General features: G+C 58.4%; 1 protein-coding gene across 4 annotated transcripts in view; it reads left to right on the forward strand.

The window, feature by feature from the left end:
• The first annotated feature begins 1400 nt into the window (after window positions 1–1400).
• The window catches only part of AGPAT3 (1-acylglycerol-3-phosphate O-acyltransferase 3), a 36088-nt gene continuing 19442 nt past the window's right edge, over window positions 1401–18046 (forward strand). For 2 of the 4 annotated variants that reach the window (XM_073668808.1, XM_073668810.1), the window contains exon 1: window positions 1401–1565. The gene's annotated coding sequence lies outside the window, so the exon portion shown is untranslated. Of the gene's footprint in view, window positions 1566–5969; window positions 6084–18046 lie in introns of those variants that run through there. The other 2 variants (XM_073668809.1, XM_073668811.1) reach the window with 2 other exon arrangements.

Raw genomic sequence — 18046 nt, forward strand, 5'->3', positions numbered from 1 at the left:
GTATATACGGATGTATCAGACGCTATATACCGTATATACGGATGTATCAGACGCTATATACCGTATATACGGATGTATCAGATGCTATATACCGTATATACGGATGTATCAGACGCTATATACCGTATATACGGATGTATCAGACGCCATATACCGTATATACGGATGTATCAGGTCTATACCGTATATACGGATGTATCAGACGCTATATACCGTATATACGGATGTATCAGACGCTATATACCGTATATACGGATGTATCAGGTCTATACCGTATATACGGATGTATCAGACGCCATATACCGTATATACGGATGTATCAGACGCTATATATCGTATATACGGATGTATCAGACGCTATATACTGTATATATGGATGTATCAGGTCTATACCGTATATACGGATGTATCAGACGCTATATACCGTATATACGGATGTATCAGGCGCTATATACCGTATATATGGATGTATCAGGTCTATACCGTATATACGGATGTATCAGACGCCATATACCGTATATACGGATGTATCAGACGCTATATACCGTATATACGGATGTATCAGGCGCTATATACCGTATATATGGATGTATCAGGTCTATACCGTATATACGGATGTATCAGACGCTATATATCGTATATACGGATGTATCAGGCGCTATATACCGTATATATGGATGTATCAGGTCTATACCGTATATACGGATGTATCAGACGCTATATACCATATATACGGATGTATCAGGCGCTATATACCGTATATACGGATGTATCAGGCGCTATATACCGTATATATGGATGTATCAGGTCTATACCGTATATACGGATGTATCAGACGCTATATACCGTATATACGAATGTATCAGGCGCTATATACCGTATATACGGATGTATCAGGTCTATACCGTATATACGGATGTATCAGACGCTATATACCGTATATACGGATGTATCAGACGCTATATAACGTATATACGGATGTATCAGGCGCTATATACCGTATATACGGATGTATCAGTTCTATACCGTATATACGGATGTATCAGACGCTATATAACGTATATACGGATGTATCAGGTCTATACCGTATATACGGATGTATCGGGTATATAGACAGCGCACACACATCGCCATCCGCCGCTCACACCACTCTGCTGCTCACAGTCCCGGTCACTCTGACCTCTATATGTTCCTGACTCTACAGTTCCCGGCAGGCATTGCGGCCAGCAGCCAATGAGCACCGGGACAGAGTGACAGCTGGAGATCCCTCCTCGCCGTCATCTGACTAAGGGGGCGTGGTCACTAAAGACGCTCTGCCGGGTGACTGGGCGTGTCCTTTCTACTTTGCACAGCTTGGGGGCGTGGTTGTGTGGAAGGCGGAGCTTATCCCTGGCTGTTGATTGGAGAGTTTTCCACGTGCTCGGTCGCTTCCGGTTCAGGCCGGCATCTGTGGGCGGGTGTTCCGGTGTCAGATGTAACATTTGGAACCGGGACTGGCAGGTGAAAGACGGGAGAACCGGGAGAGGAGGCCGAGGAGACCCGGAACACGCCTGGGGTCCGGCTGTGTGAGTGACCGGGGGGAGTGCGGGGGAAACCCTGTGGGAGGAGGAGACACCTGAGGAGGAGAGGAGAGACCTGAGGAGGAGAGGAGATACAGGAGGAGGAGAGGAGAGACCTGAGGAGGAGAGGAGACACCTGAGGAGGAGAGACCTGAGGAGGAGAGGAGAGACCTGAGGAGGAGAGGAGATACAGGAGGAGGAGAGGAGAGACCTGAAGAGGAGAGGAGATACAGGAGGAGGAGAGGAGACACCTGAGGAGGAGAGACCTGAGGAGGAGAGGAGATACAGGAGGAGGAGAGGAGAGACCTGAGGAGGAGAGGAGAGACCTGAGGAGGAGAGACCTGAGGAGGAGAGGAGAGACCTGAGGAGGAGAGGAGATACAGGAGGAGGAGAGGAGAGACCTGAGGAGGAGAGGAGACACCTGAGGAGGAGAGGAGATACAGGAGGAGGAGAGGAGATACAGGAGGAGGAGAGGAGAGACCTGAGGAGGAGAGGAGATACAGGAGGAGGAGAGGAGAGACCTGAGGAGGAGAGGAGAGACCTGAGGAGGAGAGGAGATACAGGAGGAGGAGAGGAGACACCTGAGGAGGAGAGGAGATACAGGAGGAGGAGAGGAGAGACCTGAGGAGGAGAGGAGAGACCTGAGGAGGAGAGGAGATACAGGAGGAGGAGAGGAGAGACCTGAGGAGGAGAGGAGATACAGGAGGAGGAGAGGAGACACAGGAGGAGGAGAGGAGACACCTGAGGAGGAGAGACCTGAGGAGGAGAGGAGATACAGGAGGAGGAGAGGAGAGACCTGAGGAGGAGAGGAGATACAGGAGGAGGAGAGGAGAGACCTGAGGAGGAGAGGAGATACAGGAGGAGGAGAGGAGACACCTGAGGAGGAGAGGAGATACAGGAGGAGGAGAGGAGAGACCTGAGGAGGAGAGGAGAGACCTGAGGAGGAGAGGAGATACAGGAGGAGGAGAGGAGAGACCTGAGGAGGAGAGGAGATACAGGAGGAGGAGAGGAGACACAGGAGGAGGAGAGGAGACACCTGAGGAGGAGAGACCTGAGGAGGAGAGGAGATACAGGAGGAGGAGAGGAGAGACCTGAGGAGGAGAGGAGAGACCTGAGGAGGAGAGGAGATACAGGAGGAGGAGAGGAGATACAGGAGGAGGAGAGGAGATACAGGAGGAGGAGAGGAGACACAGGAGGAGGAGAGGAGACACCTGAGGAGGAGAGACCTGAGGAGGAGAGGAGATACAGGAGGAGGAGAGGAGAGACCTGAGGAGGAGAGGAGATACAGGAGGAGGAGAGGAGACACAGGAGGAGGAGAGGAGACACCTGAGGAGGAGAGACCTGAGGAGGAGAGGAGATACAGGAGGAGGAGAGGAGAGACCTGAGGAGGAGGAGGAGAGACCTGAGGAGGAGGAGGAGAGACCTGAGGAGGAGAGACCTGAGGAGGAGAGACCTGAGGAGGAGAGACCTGAGGAGGAGAGACCTGAGGAGGAGAGGAGAGACCTGAGGAGGAGAGGAGAGACCTGAGGAGGAGAGGAGAGACCTGAGGAGGAGAGGAGACACAGGAGGAGGAGAGGAGAGACCTGAGGAGGAGAGGAGAGACCTGAGGAGGAGAGGAGAGACCTGAGGAGGAGAGGAGACACAGGAGGAGGAGAGGAGAGACATGAGGAGGAGAGGAGAGACCTGAGGAGGAGAGGAGATACAGGAGGAGAGGAGACACAGGAGGAGGAGAGGAGAGACCTGAGGAGGAGAGGAGAGACCTGAGGAGGAGAGGAGAGACCTGAGGAGGAGAAGAGACACAGGAGGAGGAGAGGAGACACAGGAGGAGGAGACACAGGAGGAGGAGAGGAGACACAGGAGGAGGAGAGGAGAGGAGACACAGGAGGAGGAGAGACCTGAGGAGGAGGAGGAGATACAGGAGGAGGAGGAGGAGAGACCTGAGGAGGAGGAGGAGAGACCTGAGGAGGAGAGGAGACACAGGAGGAGGAGAGGAGACACAGGAGGAGGAGAGGAGACACAGGAGGAGGAGAGGAGACACAAGAGGAGGAGAGACCTGAGGAGGAGAGGAGATACAGGAGGAGGAGGAGGAGAGACCTGAGGAGGAGGAGGAGAGACCTGAGGAGGAGGAGGAGAGACCTGAGGAGGAGAGACCTGAGGAGGAGAGACCTGAGGAGGAGAGACCTGAGGAGGAGAGACCTGAGGAGGAGAGACCTGAGGAGGAGAGACCTGAGGAGGAGAGACCTGAGGAGGAGAGACGATACAGGAGGAGGAGAGGAGAGACCTGAGGAGGAGAGGAGAGACCTGAGGAGGAGAGGAGAGACCTGAGGAGGAGAGGAGACACAGGAGGAGAGGAGAGACCTGAGGAGGAGAGGAGAGACCTGAGGAGGAGAGGAGAGACCTGAGGAGGAGAGGAGAGACCTGAGGAGGAGAGGAGAGACCTGAGGAGGAGAGGAGAGACCTGAGGAGGAGAGGAGAGACCTGAGGAGGAGAGGAGAGACCTGAGGAGGAGAGGAGAGACCTGAGGAGGAGAGGAGATACAGGAGGAGGAGAGGAGATACAGGAGGAGGAGAGGAGATACAGGAGGAGGAGAGGAGAGACCTGAGGAGGAGAGGAGAGACCTGAGGAGGAGGAGGAGAGACCTGAGGAGGAGGAGGAGAGACCTGAGGAGGAGGAGGAGAGACCTGAGGAGGAGGAGGAGGAGAGACCTGAGGAGGAGGAGGAGGAGAGACCTGAGGAGGAGGAGGAGGAGGAGGAGAGACCTGAGGAGGAGGAGGAGGAGAGACCTGAGGAGGAGGAGAGACCTGAGGAGGAGAGGAGAGACCTGAGGAGGAGAGGAGAGACCTGAGGAGGAGAGGAGAGACCTGAGGAGGAGAGGAGAGACCTGAGGAGGAGAGGAGAGACCTGAGGAGGAGAGGAGAGACCTGAGGAGGAGAGGAGAGACCTGAGGAGGAGGAGGAGGAGGAGAGACCTGAGGAGGAGGAGGAGGAGGAGAGACCTGAGGAGGAGGAGGAGGAGGAGAGACCTGAGGAGGAGGAGGAGGAGGAGAGACCTGAGGAGGAGGAGGAGGAGGAGAGACCTGAGGAGGAGGAGGAGGAGAGACCTGAGGAGGAGGAGAGACCTGAGGAGGAGGAGAGACCTGAGGAGGAGAGGAGAGACCTGAGGAGGAGAGGAGAGACCTGAGGAGGAGAGGAGAGACCTGAGGAGGAGAGGAGAGACCTGAGGAGGAGAGGAGAGACCTGAGGAGGAGAGGAGAGACCTGAGGAGGAGAGGAGAGACCTGAGGAGGAGAGGAGAGACCTGGGGAGGAGAGGAGAGACCTGGGGAGGAGAGGAGAGACCTGAGGAGGAGAGACCTGAGGAGGAGAGACCTGAGGAGGAGAGACCTGAGGAGGAGGAGAGACACAGGAGGAGGAGGAGGAGAGACACAGGAGGAGGAGAGGAGAGACACAGGAGGAGGAGAGGAGAGACACAGGAGGAGGAGAGGAGAGACAGGAGGAGGAGAGGAGAGACACAGGAGGAGGAGAGGAGAGACCTGAGGAGGAGGAGAAGGAGGAGAGACCTGAGGAGGAGGAGAAGGAGGAGAGACCTGAGGAGGAGGAGAAGGAGGAGAGACCTGAGGAGGAGGAGAGACCTGAGGAGGAGGAGAGACCTGAGGAGGAGGAGAGACCTGAGGAGGAGGAGAGACCTGAGGAGGAGGAGAGACCTGAGGAGGAGGAGAGACCTGAGGAGGAGGAGAGACCTGAGGAGGAGGAGAGACCTGAGGAGGAGGAGGAGGAGAGACCTGAGGAGGAGGAGGAGGAGAGACCTGAGGAGGAGGAGGAGGAGAGACCTGAGGAGGAGGAGGAGGAGAGACCTGAGAAGGAGGAGGAGGAGAGACCTGAGGAGGAGGAGAGACCTGAGAAGGAGGAGGAGGAGAGACCTGAGGAGGAGGAGAGACCGGAGGAGGAGGAGGAGGAGACACAGGAGGAGGAGAGGAGACACAGGAGGAGGAGAGACCTGAGGAGGAGAGGAGAGACACAGGAGGAGGAGACACAGGAGGAGGAGAGGAGACACAGGAGGAGGAGAGGAGATACAGGAGGAGGAGAGGAGGCCGAGGAGACCCGGAACACGCCTGGGGTCCGGCTGTGTGAGTGACTGGGGGGAGTGCGGGGGAAACCCTGTGGGAGGAGGAGAGGAGAGGAGACACTGGAGGAGGAGAGGAGAGACCTGAGGAGGAGAGGAGAGACCTGAGGAGGAGAGGAGACACAGGAGGAGGAGAGGAGACACAGGAGGAGGAGAGGAGGCCGAGGAGACCCGGAACACGCCTGGGGTCCGGCTGTGTGAGTGACTGGGGGGAGTGCGGAGGAGACACTGGAGGAGGAGACACTGGAGGAGGAGAGGAGAGACCTGAGGAGGAGAAGAGGAGAGACCTGAGGAGGAGGAGAGGAGAGACCTGAGGAGGAGGAGGAGAGGAGAGACCTGAGGAGGAGAGACCTGAGGAGGAGAGGAGGCCGAGGAGACCCGGAACACGCCTGGGGTCCGGCTGTGTGAGTGACCGGGGGGAGTGTGGGGGAAACCCTGTGGGAGGAGGAGAGGAGAGGAGACACTGGAGGAGGAGAGACCTGAGGAGGAGAGGAGAAACAGGAGGAGGAGAGGAGACACAGGAAGAGGAGAGGAGATACAGGAGGCGGAGGAGAGACCTGAGGAGGAGAGGAGACACAGGAGGAGGAGAGACCTGAGGAGGAGAGGAGACACAGGAGGAGGAGAGGGAGACCTGAGGAGGAGAGGAGACACAGGAGGCGGAGAGGAGACACAGGAGGAGGAGAGGAGACACAGGAGGAGGAGAGGAGACAGGAGGAGGAGAGGGAGACACAGGAGGAGGAGAGGGAGACACAGGAGGAGGAGGAGAGGGAGACACAGGAGGAGGAGGAGAGGGAGACACAGGAGGAGGAGAGGGAGACACAGGAGGAGGAGAGGGAGACACAGGAGGAGGAGAGGGAGACACAGGAGGAGGAGAGGGAGACACAGGAGGAGGAGAGGAGACACAGGAGGAGGAGGAGAGGGGAGACCTGAGGAGGAGGAGAGGGGAGACCTGAGGAGGAGAGGGGGGAGACCTGAGGAGGAGTGGGAGAGGGGGGAGACCTGAGGAGGAGTGGGAGAGGGGGGAGACCTGAGGAGGAGTGGGAGAGGGGGGAGACCTGAGGAGGAGTGGGAGAGGGGGGAGACCTGAGGAGGAGTGGGAGAGGGGGGAGACCTGAGGAGGAGTGGGAGAGGGGGGAGACCTGAGGAGGAGTGGGAGAGGGGGGAGACCTGAGGAGGAGTGGGAGAGGAGCGACACCTGAGGAGGAGTGGGAGAGGAGCGACACCTGAGGAGGAGTGGGAGAGGAGCGACACCTGAGGAGGAGTGGGAGAGGAGCGACACCTGAGGAGGAGTGGGAGAGGAGCGACACCTGAGGAGGAGTGGGAGAGGAGCGACACCTGAGGAGGAGTGGGAGAGGAGCGACACCTGAGGAGGAGTGGGAGAGGAGCGACACCTGAGGAGGAGTGGGAGAGGAGCGACACCTGAGGAGGAGTGGGAGAGGAGCGACACCTGAGGAGGAGTGGGAGAGGAGCGACACCTGAGGAGGAGTGGGAGAGGAGCGACACCTGAGGAGGAGTGGGAGAGGAGCGACACCTGAGGAGGAGTGGGAGAGGAGCGACACCTGAGGAGGAGTGGGAGAGGAGCGACACCTGAGGAGGAGTGGGAGAGGAGCGACACCTGAGGAGGAGTGGGAGAGGAGCGACACCTGAGGAGGAGTGGGAGAGGAGCGACACCTGAGGAGGAGGGGGAGAGGAGCGACACCTGAGGAGGAGGAGGAGGAGGAGCGACACCTGAGGAGGAGGAGGAGGAGGAGCGACACCTGAGGAGGAGGAGGAGCGACACCTGAGGAGGAGGAGGAGCGACACCTGAGGAGGAGGAGGAGCGACACCTGAGGAGGAGGAGGAGGAGGAGTGGGAGAGGAGAGACACCTGAGGAGGAGGAGGAGAGGAGAGACACCTGAGGAGGAGTAGGAGAGGAGAGACACCTGAGGAGGAGGAGGAGAGGAGAGACACCTGAGGAGGAGGAGGAGAGGAGAGACACCTGAGGAGGAGTGGGAGAGGAGAGACACCTGAGGAGGAGGAGGAGTGGGAGAGGAGAGACTCCTGAGGAGGAGGAGGAGTGGGAGAGGAGAGACACCTGAGGAGGAGGAGGAGGAGGAGGAGGAGTGGGAGAGGAGAGAGACCTGAGGAGGAGGAGGAGTGGGAGAGGAGAGACACCTGAGGAGGAGGAGGAGTGGGAGAGGAGAGACACCTGAGGAGGAGGAGGAGTGGGAGAGGAGAGACACCTGAGGAGGAGTGGGAGAGGAGAGACACCTGAGGAGGAGTGGGAGAGGAGAGACACCTGAGGAGGAGTGGGAGAGGAGAGACACCTGAGGAGGAGTGGGAGAGGAGAGACACCTGAGGAGGAGTGGGGGAGGAGAGACACCTGAGGAGGAGGAGGAGTGGGAGAGGAGAGACACCTGAGGAGGAGGAGGAGTGGGAGAGGAGAGACACCTGAGGAGGAGGAGGAGTGGGAGAGGAGAGACACCTGAGGAGGAGGAGTGGGAGAGGAGAGACACCTGAGGAGGAGGAGGAGTGGGAGAGGAGAGACACCTGAGGAGGAGGAGGAGTGGGAGAGGAGAGACACCTGAGTGTTATGCACACGCCCGGGCTAAGTGGCGTGTGCGTGTGATTGGTAGTGATTCCACTGGACCGTGCCGGAGAGTGAATGCCTGGAGGGGCGTGACTAAGTATTCACCCGATCCGACCAGGGTCGCACGACGGCATACGACGCCAGTGCACCAAGGAGGAACCGAGCAGAGGGACCAGGTGCTACTCCAGGACAGACCCCGGACACGGCTGTTGACCCACACAGGGGAATACAGGAACAGGCTGGTAGGCTGGCACACAGACTGGTGGGTATAGGCAGGCACGACTGGTATGCAGGCAGGCGGGTATGCAGGCAGGGGGGTAAAGGCAAGCACAGCTAGAGTGCAGACAGGGAGGCACTAGCAGGTAGGAACACAGGCGGGATAGGACCCAGTACACACCGGGACTCAGGAACAATACAGGCAGAGGGTTACAGGCAAGCACGGCTAGAGTGCAGACAAGGCTGAGCAGGGAGGACAGGGCTCTGTTCACACGGAACAGACAGGAAGGGAAAGACAGAGCCAGACACCCACAGGGTACTTGCAGTGAAGTAGCGAGTGGACCACAAACTCACAAACGGGAGTACAGAGACAACTGGCAGGAGTTAGGTACGAGTTCAGACTCTGCAGAAAAAGGAAGGGAACGGACATAGAGGCAAAACAGGTAAAGGATAGGAGAGAGTTCAGACTGGAACTGAGTGTACGGAGGAGACCGACACTGCAGCGGGATACAGGAGCGGGTCTGGGAATACGGCCCCCAGAGAGGCAGGACGAACAGGCAAGGAGCGTGTTCAGACAGGACAGACAAGATACAGGAGCGGGTCTAGGTAATCGGCCCCTAGAAGGCGGGAGGAACAGGCTAGGAGCGAGTTCAGACAGGTCAGACAAGATACAGGAACGGGTCTAGGTAATCGGCCCCTAGAAGGCAGGAGGCATACAGGACTCAGTTCAGACACGGGAGCTGATACCGCAAAGCAGGAGACATACAGGACTCAGTTCAGACACGGGAGCTGATACCGCAAAGCAGGAGACATACAGGACTAAGTTCAGACAGGCCTGGAAATACAGCCTCCAGGAAAGGCAGACAAGGAAACAAAGAACGGGACCTGGCACCTTCAGAGTGAAAGCACACACTGAAGGAAACACTATGCTCAGGCAGGGAAAGAAGGGAGCTGCTGAGCTATATACCAAGTGACAGACAGCAATAGGCTGAGGACGCACAAGGGGTGTGACCCACAGCAGGTACAAAAGGCAGGAAGGAAGTGATCGGGCGCCGCCCTTAAGCAGCAGAAACAGACACAAACAGACAGCATGGAGGGAAGCCAGAGAGACATTCTGGACAGGAGATCAAGTGCGCCCTCTTGCACAGTGGGAGATGGACCACCATGCAAGGACGCCGCCAGGTATGTTACAGTACCTCCCCCCTTACGCCCCCTCTTCTTCAGGCCTGCCAGAATCTTCCGCAGGGAATTCGAGGACCAGTCGTTCACTGGGTTGGAGGGGGACAGAGACTTGAGGGTAATCTCTGCTTCGAGGTACATCTTGTCAAGCTCACAGGAAAAAATAGACGGGTTATCAGGTACATAATGAGGAAAAGTCACTGTCTCTTTGATATCTGGTGGTATCCCGGAGGATTCAAGAAACAACTGGAGGTCCTCCGCCGGGTCAGAAGAGTGCAGAGGCTCAGAGAAAACAACTGCTTCAGAGTACACTAGGTCGGACTCACTGGAGGAAGCAGGCGAGGTATCGGGTACCGAGTATAGGAAAGTCTCTGTCCATTCACCACCAGGTGGCACCCCGAAGGGTTCTGAACACAACTGGAGGTCCTCCGCCTGGTCGGAGGGGTGTAGAGACTCGGGAGTAACCTCTGCTTCGGAGTACACTAGGTCGGACTCACTGGACGAAGCGAGCGAGGTATCAGGTACAGGATATAGGAAAGTCTCTGTCCATTCACCACCAGGTGGCACCCCGAAGGATTCTGAACACAACTGGAGGTCCTCCGCCTGGTCGGAGGGGTGTAGAGACTCACGGGTAACCTCTGCTTCAGAGTACACTAGATCGGACTCACTGGACGAAGCAAGCGAGGTATCAGATCCAGGATATAGGAAAGTCTCTGTCCATTCACCACCAGGTGGCACCCCGAAGGATTCTGAACACAACTGGAGGTCCTCCGCCTGGTCGGAGGGGTGTAGAGACTCAGGAGTAACCTCTGCTTCGGAGTACACTAGGTTGGACTCACTGGACGAAGCGAGCGAGGTATCAGGTACAGAGTATAGGAGAGTCTCTGTCCTTTCGCTACCAGGTAGCACCCCGAAGGGTTCAGGAGACAACTGGAGATCCTCCGCCTGGTCGGAGGGGTGTAGAGACTCGGAGGTAACTACCACTTTGGGGTACCCATTGTCAGGCTCACAGGACGAAGCGGACAAGGTATTGAGTACCGGGTGTAGAGAAGTCTCTCCATTTGTCATCGAGTGGTATCCCGGAGGGTTCAGGAGGCAACAGGGGATCCTCCGCCAGGTAGTAGAGGTGCACAGACTCTGAGGTAACCACAGCTTTGGAGCATCCTTGGACATGCACACCGGTTAAAGAGAGAGAAGCATCTGATGCCGGGTGCAGGAAGTTCTCCTGTGTGGAGTCTGGATGGGCAGAAGTCTCTTCGGCCAGGAGAACTGGTGCACTACCCACGCACATTACCCATTGGGGTTTCTCCGGGATACAGGGAGATGAAGCTTCAGTAGGGACTTCAAGGTTGGGGTCAGGAGGTCTCAGGGAGGACAGACCCTGGCGTGACGGCTTGCCTCTAAGTCTAGCACGTCTGGACTGCCTCTTGAGGTTGAGAGAAGTATTCCGGAAAGCGTAGTCACCCTGTGAGGATTCTGGATGGGCAGTAGTCTCATTGGGCTGGAGGACTATTGCGCTACCCACACACATTACCCGTCGGGGCTGCTCCGGGATATTGGGAAGTGAAGCTTCAGCAGGGGCTTCAGAGTTAGGGTCCTCGAAGACCATACGAAAGGCCACCAGGAAGGCCTGCAGGTCAAGGATGACAGGATCCCATGCTTCCCATAGGGGGGTGACCCATTTCAAGGCATCACCCGCTAGGTAGTCAATCATAAAGGCCACTTTAGCCCAATCGGAAGGAAAATAGAGAGGGTAGGCCTTAAAGTGTAGCATGCATTGCTCCACAAATGCACGACACTGTCTTGGATCCCCATAGTAACGTGGCGGATCCGCAGGAACGAGAGCTGATAGATCCATCTGGACGGGTGCGTAATTCGCCTGGAACTCAGCTAAAGGGGGGGAAAAAATTTATTTATTTATTTTAATGCATGTATTCGCTGGAAAAACTTCTCAAAGAGCGAAGGCCGTGGGGCTCAACGGGAACCATGGCCTGAGCATGCTGTTATGCACACGCCCGGGCTAAGCGGCGTGTGCGTGTGATTGGTAGTGATTCCACTGGACCGTGCCGGAGAGTGAATGCCTGGAGGGGCGTGACTAAGTATTCACCCGATCCGACCAGGGTCGCACGACGGCATACGACGCCAGTGCACCAAGGAGGAACCGAGCAGAGGGACCAGGTGCTACTCCAGGACAGACCCCGGACACGGCTGTTGACCCACACAGGGGAATACAGGAACAGGCTGGTAGGCTGGCACACAGACTGGTGGGTATAGGCAGGCACGACTGGTATGCAGGCAGGCGGGTATGCAGGCAGGGGGGTAAAGGCAAGCACAGCTAGAGTGCAGACAGGGAGGCACTAGCAGGTAGGAACACAGGCGGGATAGGACCCAGTACACACCGGGACTCAGGAACAATACAGGCAGAGGGTTACAGGCAAGCACGGCTAGAGTGCAGACAAGGCTGAGCAGGGAGGACAGGGCTCTGTTCACACGGAACAGACAGGAAGGGAAAGACAGAGCCAGACACCCACAGGGTACTTGCAGTGAAGTAGCAAGTGGACCACAAACTCACAAACGGGAGTACAGAGACAACTGGCAGGAGTTAGGTACGAGTTCAGACTCTGCAGAAAAAGGAAGGGAACGGACATAGAGGCAAAACAGGTAAAGGATAGGAGAGAGTTCAGACTGGAACTGAGTGTACGGAGGAGACCGACACTGCAGCGGGATACAGGAGCGGGTCTGGGAATACGGCCCCCAGAGAGGCAGGACGAACAGGCAAGGAGCGTGTTCAGACAGGACAGACAAGATACAGGAGCGGGTCTAGGTAATCGGCCCCTAGAAGGCGGGAGGAACAGGCTAGGAGCGAGTTCAGACAGGTCAGACAAGATACAGGAACGGGTCTAGGTAATCGGCCCCTAGAAGGCAGGAGGCATACAGGACTCAGTTCAGACACGGGAGCTGATACCGCAAAGCAGGAGACATACAGGACTCAGTTCAGACACGGGAGCTGATACCGCAAAGCAGGAGACATACAGGACTAAGTTCAGACAGGCCTGGAAATACAGCCTCCAGGAAAGGCAGACAAGGAAACAAAGAACGGGACCTGGCACCTTCAGAGTGAAAGCACACACTGAAGGAAACACTATGCTCAGGCAGGGAAAGAAGGGAGCTGCTGAGCTATATACCAAGTGACAGACAGCAATAGGCTGAGGACGCACAAGGGGTGTGACCCACAGCAGGTACAAAAGGCAGGAAGTGATCGGGCGCCGCCCTTAAGCAGCAGAAACAGACACAAACAGACAGCATGGAGGGAAGCCAGAGAGACATTCTGGACAGGAGATCAAGTGCGCCCTCTTGCACAGTGGGAGATGGACCACCATGCAAGGACGCCGCCAGGTATGTTACACTGAGGAGGAGGAGGAGGAGAGGAGAGACACCTGAGGAGGAGGAGGAGTGGGAGAGGAGAGACACCTGAGGAGGAGGAGGAGTGGGAGAGGAGAGACACCTGAGGAGGAGGAGGAGTGGGAGAGGAGAGACACCTGAGGAGGAGGAGGAGTGGGAGAGGAGAGACACCTGAGGAGGAGTGGGAGAGGAGAGACACCTGAGGAGGAGTGGGAGAGGAGAGACACCTGAGGAGGAGTGGGAGAGGAGAGACACCTGAGGAGGAGTGGGAGAGGAGAGACACCTGAGGAGGAGTGGGAGAGGAGAGACACCTGAGGAGGAGTGGGAGAGGAGAGACACCTGAGGAGGAGGAGGAGGAGTGGGAGAGGAGAGACACCTGAGGAGGAGGAGGAGTGGGAGAGGAGAGACACCTGAGGAGGAGTGGGAGAGGAGAGACACCTGAGGAGGAGGAGGAGTGGGAGAGGAGAGACACCTGAGGAGGAGGAGTGGGAGAGGAGAGACACCTGAGGAGTGGGAGAGGAGAGACACCTGAGGAGGAGGAGTGGGAGAGGAGAGACACTTGAGGAGGAGGAGGAGGAGTGGGAGAGGCGAGACACCTGAGGAGGAGGAGGAGGAGTGGGAGAGGCGAGACACCTGAGGAGGAGGAGGAGGAGTGGGAGAGGAGAGACACCTGAGGAGGAGGAGTGGGAGAGGAGAGACACCTGAGGAGGAGGAGGAGGAGTGGGAGAGGAGAGACACCTGAGGAGGAGGAGGAGGAGTGGGAGAGGAGAGACACCTGAGGAGGAGGAGGAGGAGTGGGAGAGGAGAGACACCTGAGGAGGAGGAGGAGGAGGAGTGGGAGAGGAGAGACACCTGAGGAGGAGGAGGAGTGGGAGAGGAGAGACACCTGAGGAGGAGGAGGAGTGGGAGAGGAGAGACACCTGAGGAGGAGGAGGAGTGGGAGAGGAGAGACACCTGAGGAGGAGGAGGAGTGGGAGAGGAGAGACACCTGAGGAGGAGGAGGAGGAATGGGAGAGGAGAGACACCTGAGGAGGAGGAGAGGAGAGACACCTGAGGAGGAGGAGGAGTGGGAGAGGAGAGACACCTGAGGAGGAGGAGGAGTGAGAGAGGAGAGACACCTGAGGAGGAGGAGTGGGAGAGGAGAGACACCTGAGGAGGAGGAGTGGGAGAGGAGAGACACCTGAGGAGGAGGAGTGGGAGAGGAGAGACACCTGAGGAGGAGGAGTGGGAGAGGAGAGACACCTGAGGAGGAGGAGGAGGAGTGGGAGAGGAGAGACACCTGAGGAGGAGGAGGAGGAGTGGGAGAGGAGAGACACCTGAGGAGGAGGAGGAGTGGGAGAGGAGAGACACCTGAGGAGGAGGAGGAGTGGGAGAGGAGAGACACCTGAGGAGGAGGAGGAGTGGGAGAGGAGAGACACCTGAGGAGGAGGAGGAGTGGGAGAGGAGAGACACCTGAGGAGGAGGAGGAGTGGGAGAGGAGAGACACCTGAGGAGGAGGAGGAGTGGGAGAGGAGAGACACCTGAGGAGGAGGAGGAGGAGTGGGAGAGGAGAGACACCTGAGGAGGAGGAGGAGGAGTGGGAGAGGAGAGACACCTGAGGAGGAGGAGGAGGAGTGGGAGAGGAGAGACACCTGAGGAGGAGGAGGAGTGGGAGAGGAGAGACACCTGAGGAGGAGTGGGAGAGGAGAGACACCTGAGGAGGAGTGGGAGAGGAGAGACACCTGAGGAGGAGTGGGAGAGGAGAGACACCTGAGGAGGAGTGGGAGAGGAGAGACACCTGAGGAGGAGTGGGAGAGGAGAGACACCTGAGGAGGAGGAGGAGTGGGAGAGGAGAGACACCAGAGGAGGAGGAGGAGTGGGAGAGGAGAGACACCAGAGGAGGAGGAGGAGTGGGAGAGGAGAGACACCTGAGGAGGAGGAGGAGTGGGAGAGGAGAGACACCTGAGGAGGAGTGGGAGAGGAGAGACACCTGAGGAGGAGTGGGAGAGGAGAGACACCTGAGGAGGAGTGGGAGAGGAGAGACACCTGAGGAGGAGTGGGAGAGGAGAGACACCTGAGGAGGAGTGGGAGAGGAGAGACACCTGAGGAGGAGTGGGAGAGGAGAGACACCTGAGGAGGAGTGGGAGAGGAGAGACACCTGAGGAGGAGTGGGAGAGGAGAGACACCTGAGGAGGAGTGGGAGAGGAGAGACACCTGAGGAGGAGTGGGAGAGGAGAGACACCTGAGGAGGAGTGGGAGAGGAGAGACACCTGAGGAGGAGTGGGAGAGGAGAGACACCTGAGGAGGAGTGGGAGAGGAGAGACACCTGAGGAGGAGTGGGAGAGGAGAGACACCTGAGGAGGAGTGGGAGAGGAGAGACACCTGAGGAGGAGTGGGAGAGGAGAGACACCTGAGGAGGAGGAGTGGGAGAGGAGAGACACCTGAGGAGGAGGAGTGGGAGAGGAGAGACACCTGAGGAGGAGGAGGAGGAGGAGTGGGAGAGGAGAGACACCTGAGGAGGAGGAGGAGGAGTGGGAGAGGAGAGACACCTAAGGAGGAGGAGGAGTGGGAGAGGAGAGACACCTGAGGAGGAGGAGGAGTGGGAGAGGAGAGACATCTGAGGAGGAGGAGGGGGAGAGGAGAGACACCTGAGGAGGAGGAGTGGGAGAGGAGAGACACCTGAGGAGGAGGTGGAGTGGGAGAGGAGAGACACCTGAGGAGGAGGAGGAGTGGGAGAGGAGAGACACCTGAGGAGGAGTGGGAGAGGAGAGACACCTGAGGAGGAGTGGGAGAGGAGAGACACCTGAGGAGGAGTGGGAGAGGAGAGACACCTGAGGAGGAGTGGGAGAGGAGAGACACCTGAGGAGGAGTGGGAGAGGAGAGACACCTGAGGAGGAGTGGGAGAGGAGAGACACCTGAGGAGGAGTGGGAGAGGAGAGACACCTGAGGAGGAGTGGGAGAGGAGAGACACCTGAGGAGGAGTGGGGGAGGAGAGACACCTGAGGAGGAGTGGGGGAGGAGAGACACCTGAGGAGGAGTGGGAGAGGAGAGACACCTGAGGAGGAGTGGGGGAGGAGAGACACCTGAGGAGGAGGAGGAGTGGGAGAGGAGAGACACCTGAGGAGGAGTGGGAGAGGAGAGACACCTGAGGAGGAGTGGGAGAGGAGAGACACCTGAGGAGGAGGAGGAGGAGTGGGAGAGGAGAGACACCTGAGGAGGAGGAGGAGGAGTGGGAGAGGAGAGACACCTGAGGAGGAGGAGGAGGAGTGGGAGAGGAGAGACACCTGAGGAGGAGGAGTGGGAGAGGAGAGACACCTGAGGAGGAGGAGGAGTGGGAGAGGAGAGACACCTGAGGAGGAGGAGGAGGAGTGGGAGAGGAGAGACACCTGAGGAGGAGGAGGAGGAGTGGGAGAGGAGAGACACCTGAGGAGAGACACCTGAGGAGGAGTGGGAGAGGAGAGACACCTGAGGAGGAGGAGGAGTGGGAGAGGAGAGACACCTGAGGAGGAGGAGGAGTGGGAGAGGAGAGACACCTGAGGAGGAGTGGGAGAGGAGAGACACCTGAGGAGGAGGAGGAGTGGGAGAGGAGAGACACCTGAGGAGGAGGAGTGGGAGAGGAGAGACACCTGAGGAGGAGGAGGAGTGGGAGAGGAGAGACACCTGAGGAGGAGGAGGAGTGGGAGAGGAGAGACACCTGAGGAGGAGGAGGAGTGGGAGAGGAGGGACACCTGAGGAGGAGGAGGAGTGGGAGAGGAGGGACACCTGAGGAGGAGGAGGAGTGGGAGAGGAGGGACACCTGAGGAGGAGGAGGAGTGGGAGAGGAGGGACACCTGAGGAGGAGGAGGAGTGGGAGAGGAGGGACACCTGAGGAGGAGGAGGAGTGGGAGAGGAGGGACACCTGAGGAGGAGGAGTGGGAGAGGAGGGACACCTGAGGAGGAGGAGTGGGAGAGGAGGGACACCTGAGGAGGAGGAGTGGGAGAGGAGGGACACCTGAGGAGGAGGAGGAGGAGTGGGAGAGTATGGACACCTGAGGAGGAGGAGGGACACCTGAGGAGGAGGAGTGGGAGAGGAGGGACACCTGAGGAGGAGGGGGAGGAGTGGGAGAGGAGGGACACCTGAGGAGGAGGAGGAAGAGGAGTGGGGGAGGAGAGACACCTGAGGAGGAGGAGGAAGAGGAGTGGGGGAGGAGAGACACCTGAGGAGGAGGAGGAAGAGGAGTGGGGGAGGAGAGACACCTGAGGAGGAGGAGGAAGAGGAGTGGGGGAGGAGAGACACCTGAGGAGGAGGAGGAGGAGGAGTGGGGGAGGAGAGACACCTGAGGAGGAGGAGGAGGAGGAGTGGGGGAGGAGAGACACCTGAGGAGGAGGAGGAGTGGGGGAGGAGAGACACCTGAGGAGGAGGAGGAGTGGGGGAGGAGAGACACCTGAGGAGGAGGAGGAGGAGTGGGAGAGGAGAGACACCTGAGGAGGAGTGGGAGAGGAGAGACACCTGAGGAGGAGGAGGAGTGGGAGAGGAGAGACACCTGAGGAGGAGGAGTGGGAGAGGAGAGACACCTGAGGAGGAGTGGGAGAGGAGAGACACCTGAGGAGGAGGAGGAGTGGGGGAGGAGAGACACCTGAGGAGGAGGAGGAGGAGTGGGGGAGGAGAGACACCTGAGGAGGAGGAGGAGGAGTGGGGGAGGAGAGACACCTGAGGAGGAGGAGGAGGAGTGGGGGAGGAGAGACACCTGAGGAGGAGGAGGAGGAGTGGGGGAGGAGAGACACCTGAGGAGGAGGAGGAGGAGTGGGGGAGGAGAGACACTTGAGGAGGAGGAGGAGGAGTGGGGGAGGAGAGACACCTGAGGAGGAGGAGGAGGAGTGGGGGAGGAGAGACACCTGAGGAGGAGGAGGAGGAGTGGGGGAGGAGAGACACCTGAGGAGGAGGAGTGGGGGAGGAGAGACACCTGAGGAGGAGGAGGAGGAGGAGGAGTGGGGGAGGAGAGACACCTGAGGAGGAGGAGGAGGAGGAGGAGTGGGGGAGGA

The sequence above is a fragment of the Phyllobates terribilis genome, unplaced genomic scaffold (genome assembly GCF_046119375.1).
Source record: "Phyllobates terribilis strain yellow unplaced genomic scaffold, ASM4611937v1 Scaffold_2__4_contigs__length_985480577, whole genome shotgun sequence".
NCBI lineage: Eukaryota > Metazoa > Chordata > Amphibia > Anura > Dendrobatidae > Phyllobates > Phyllobates terribilis.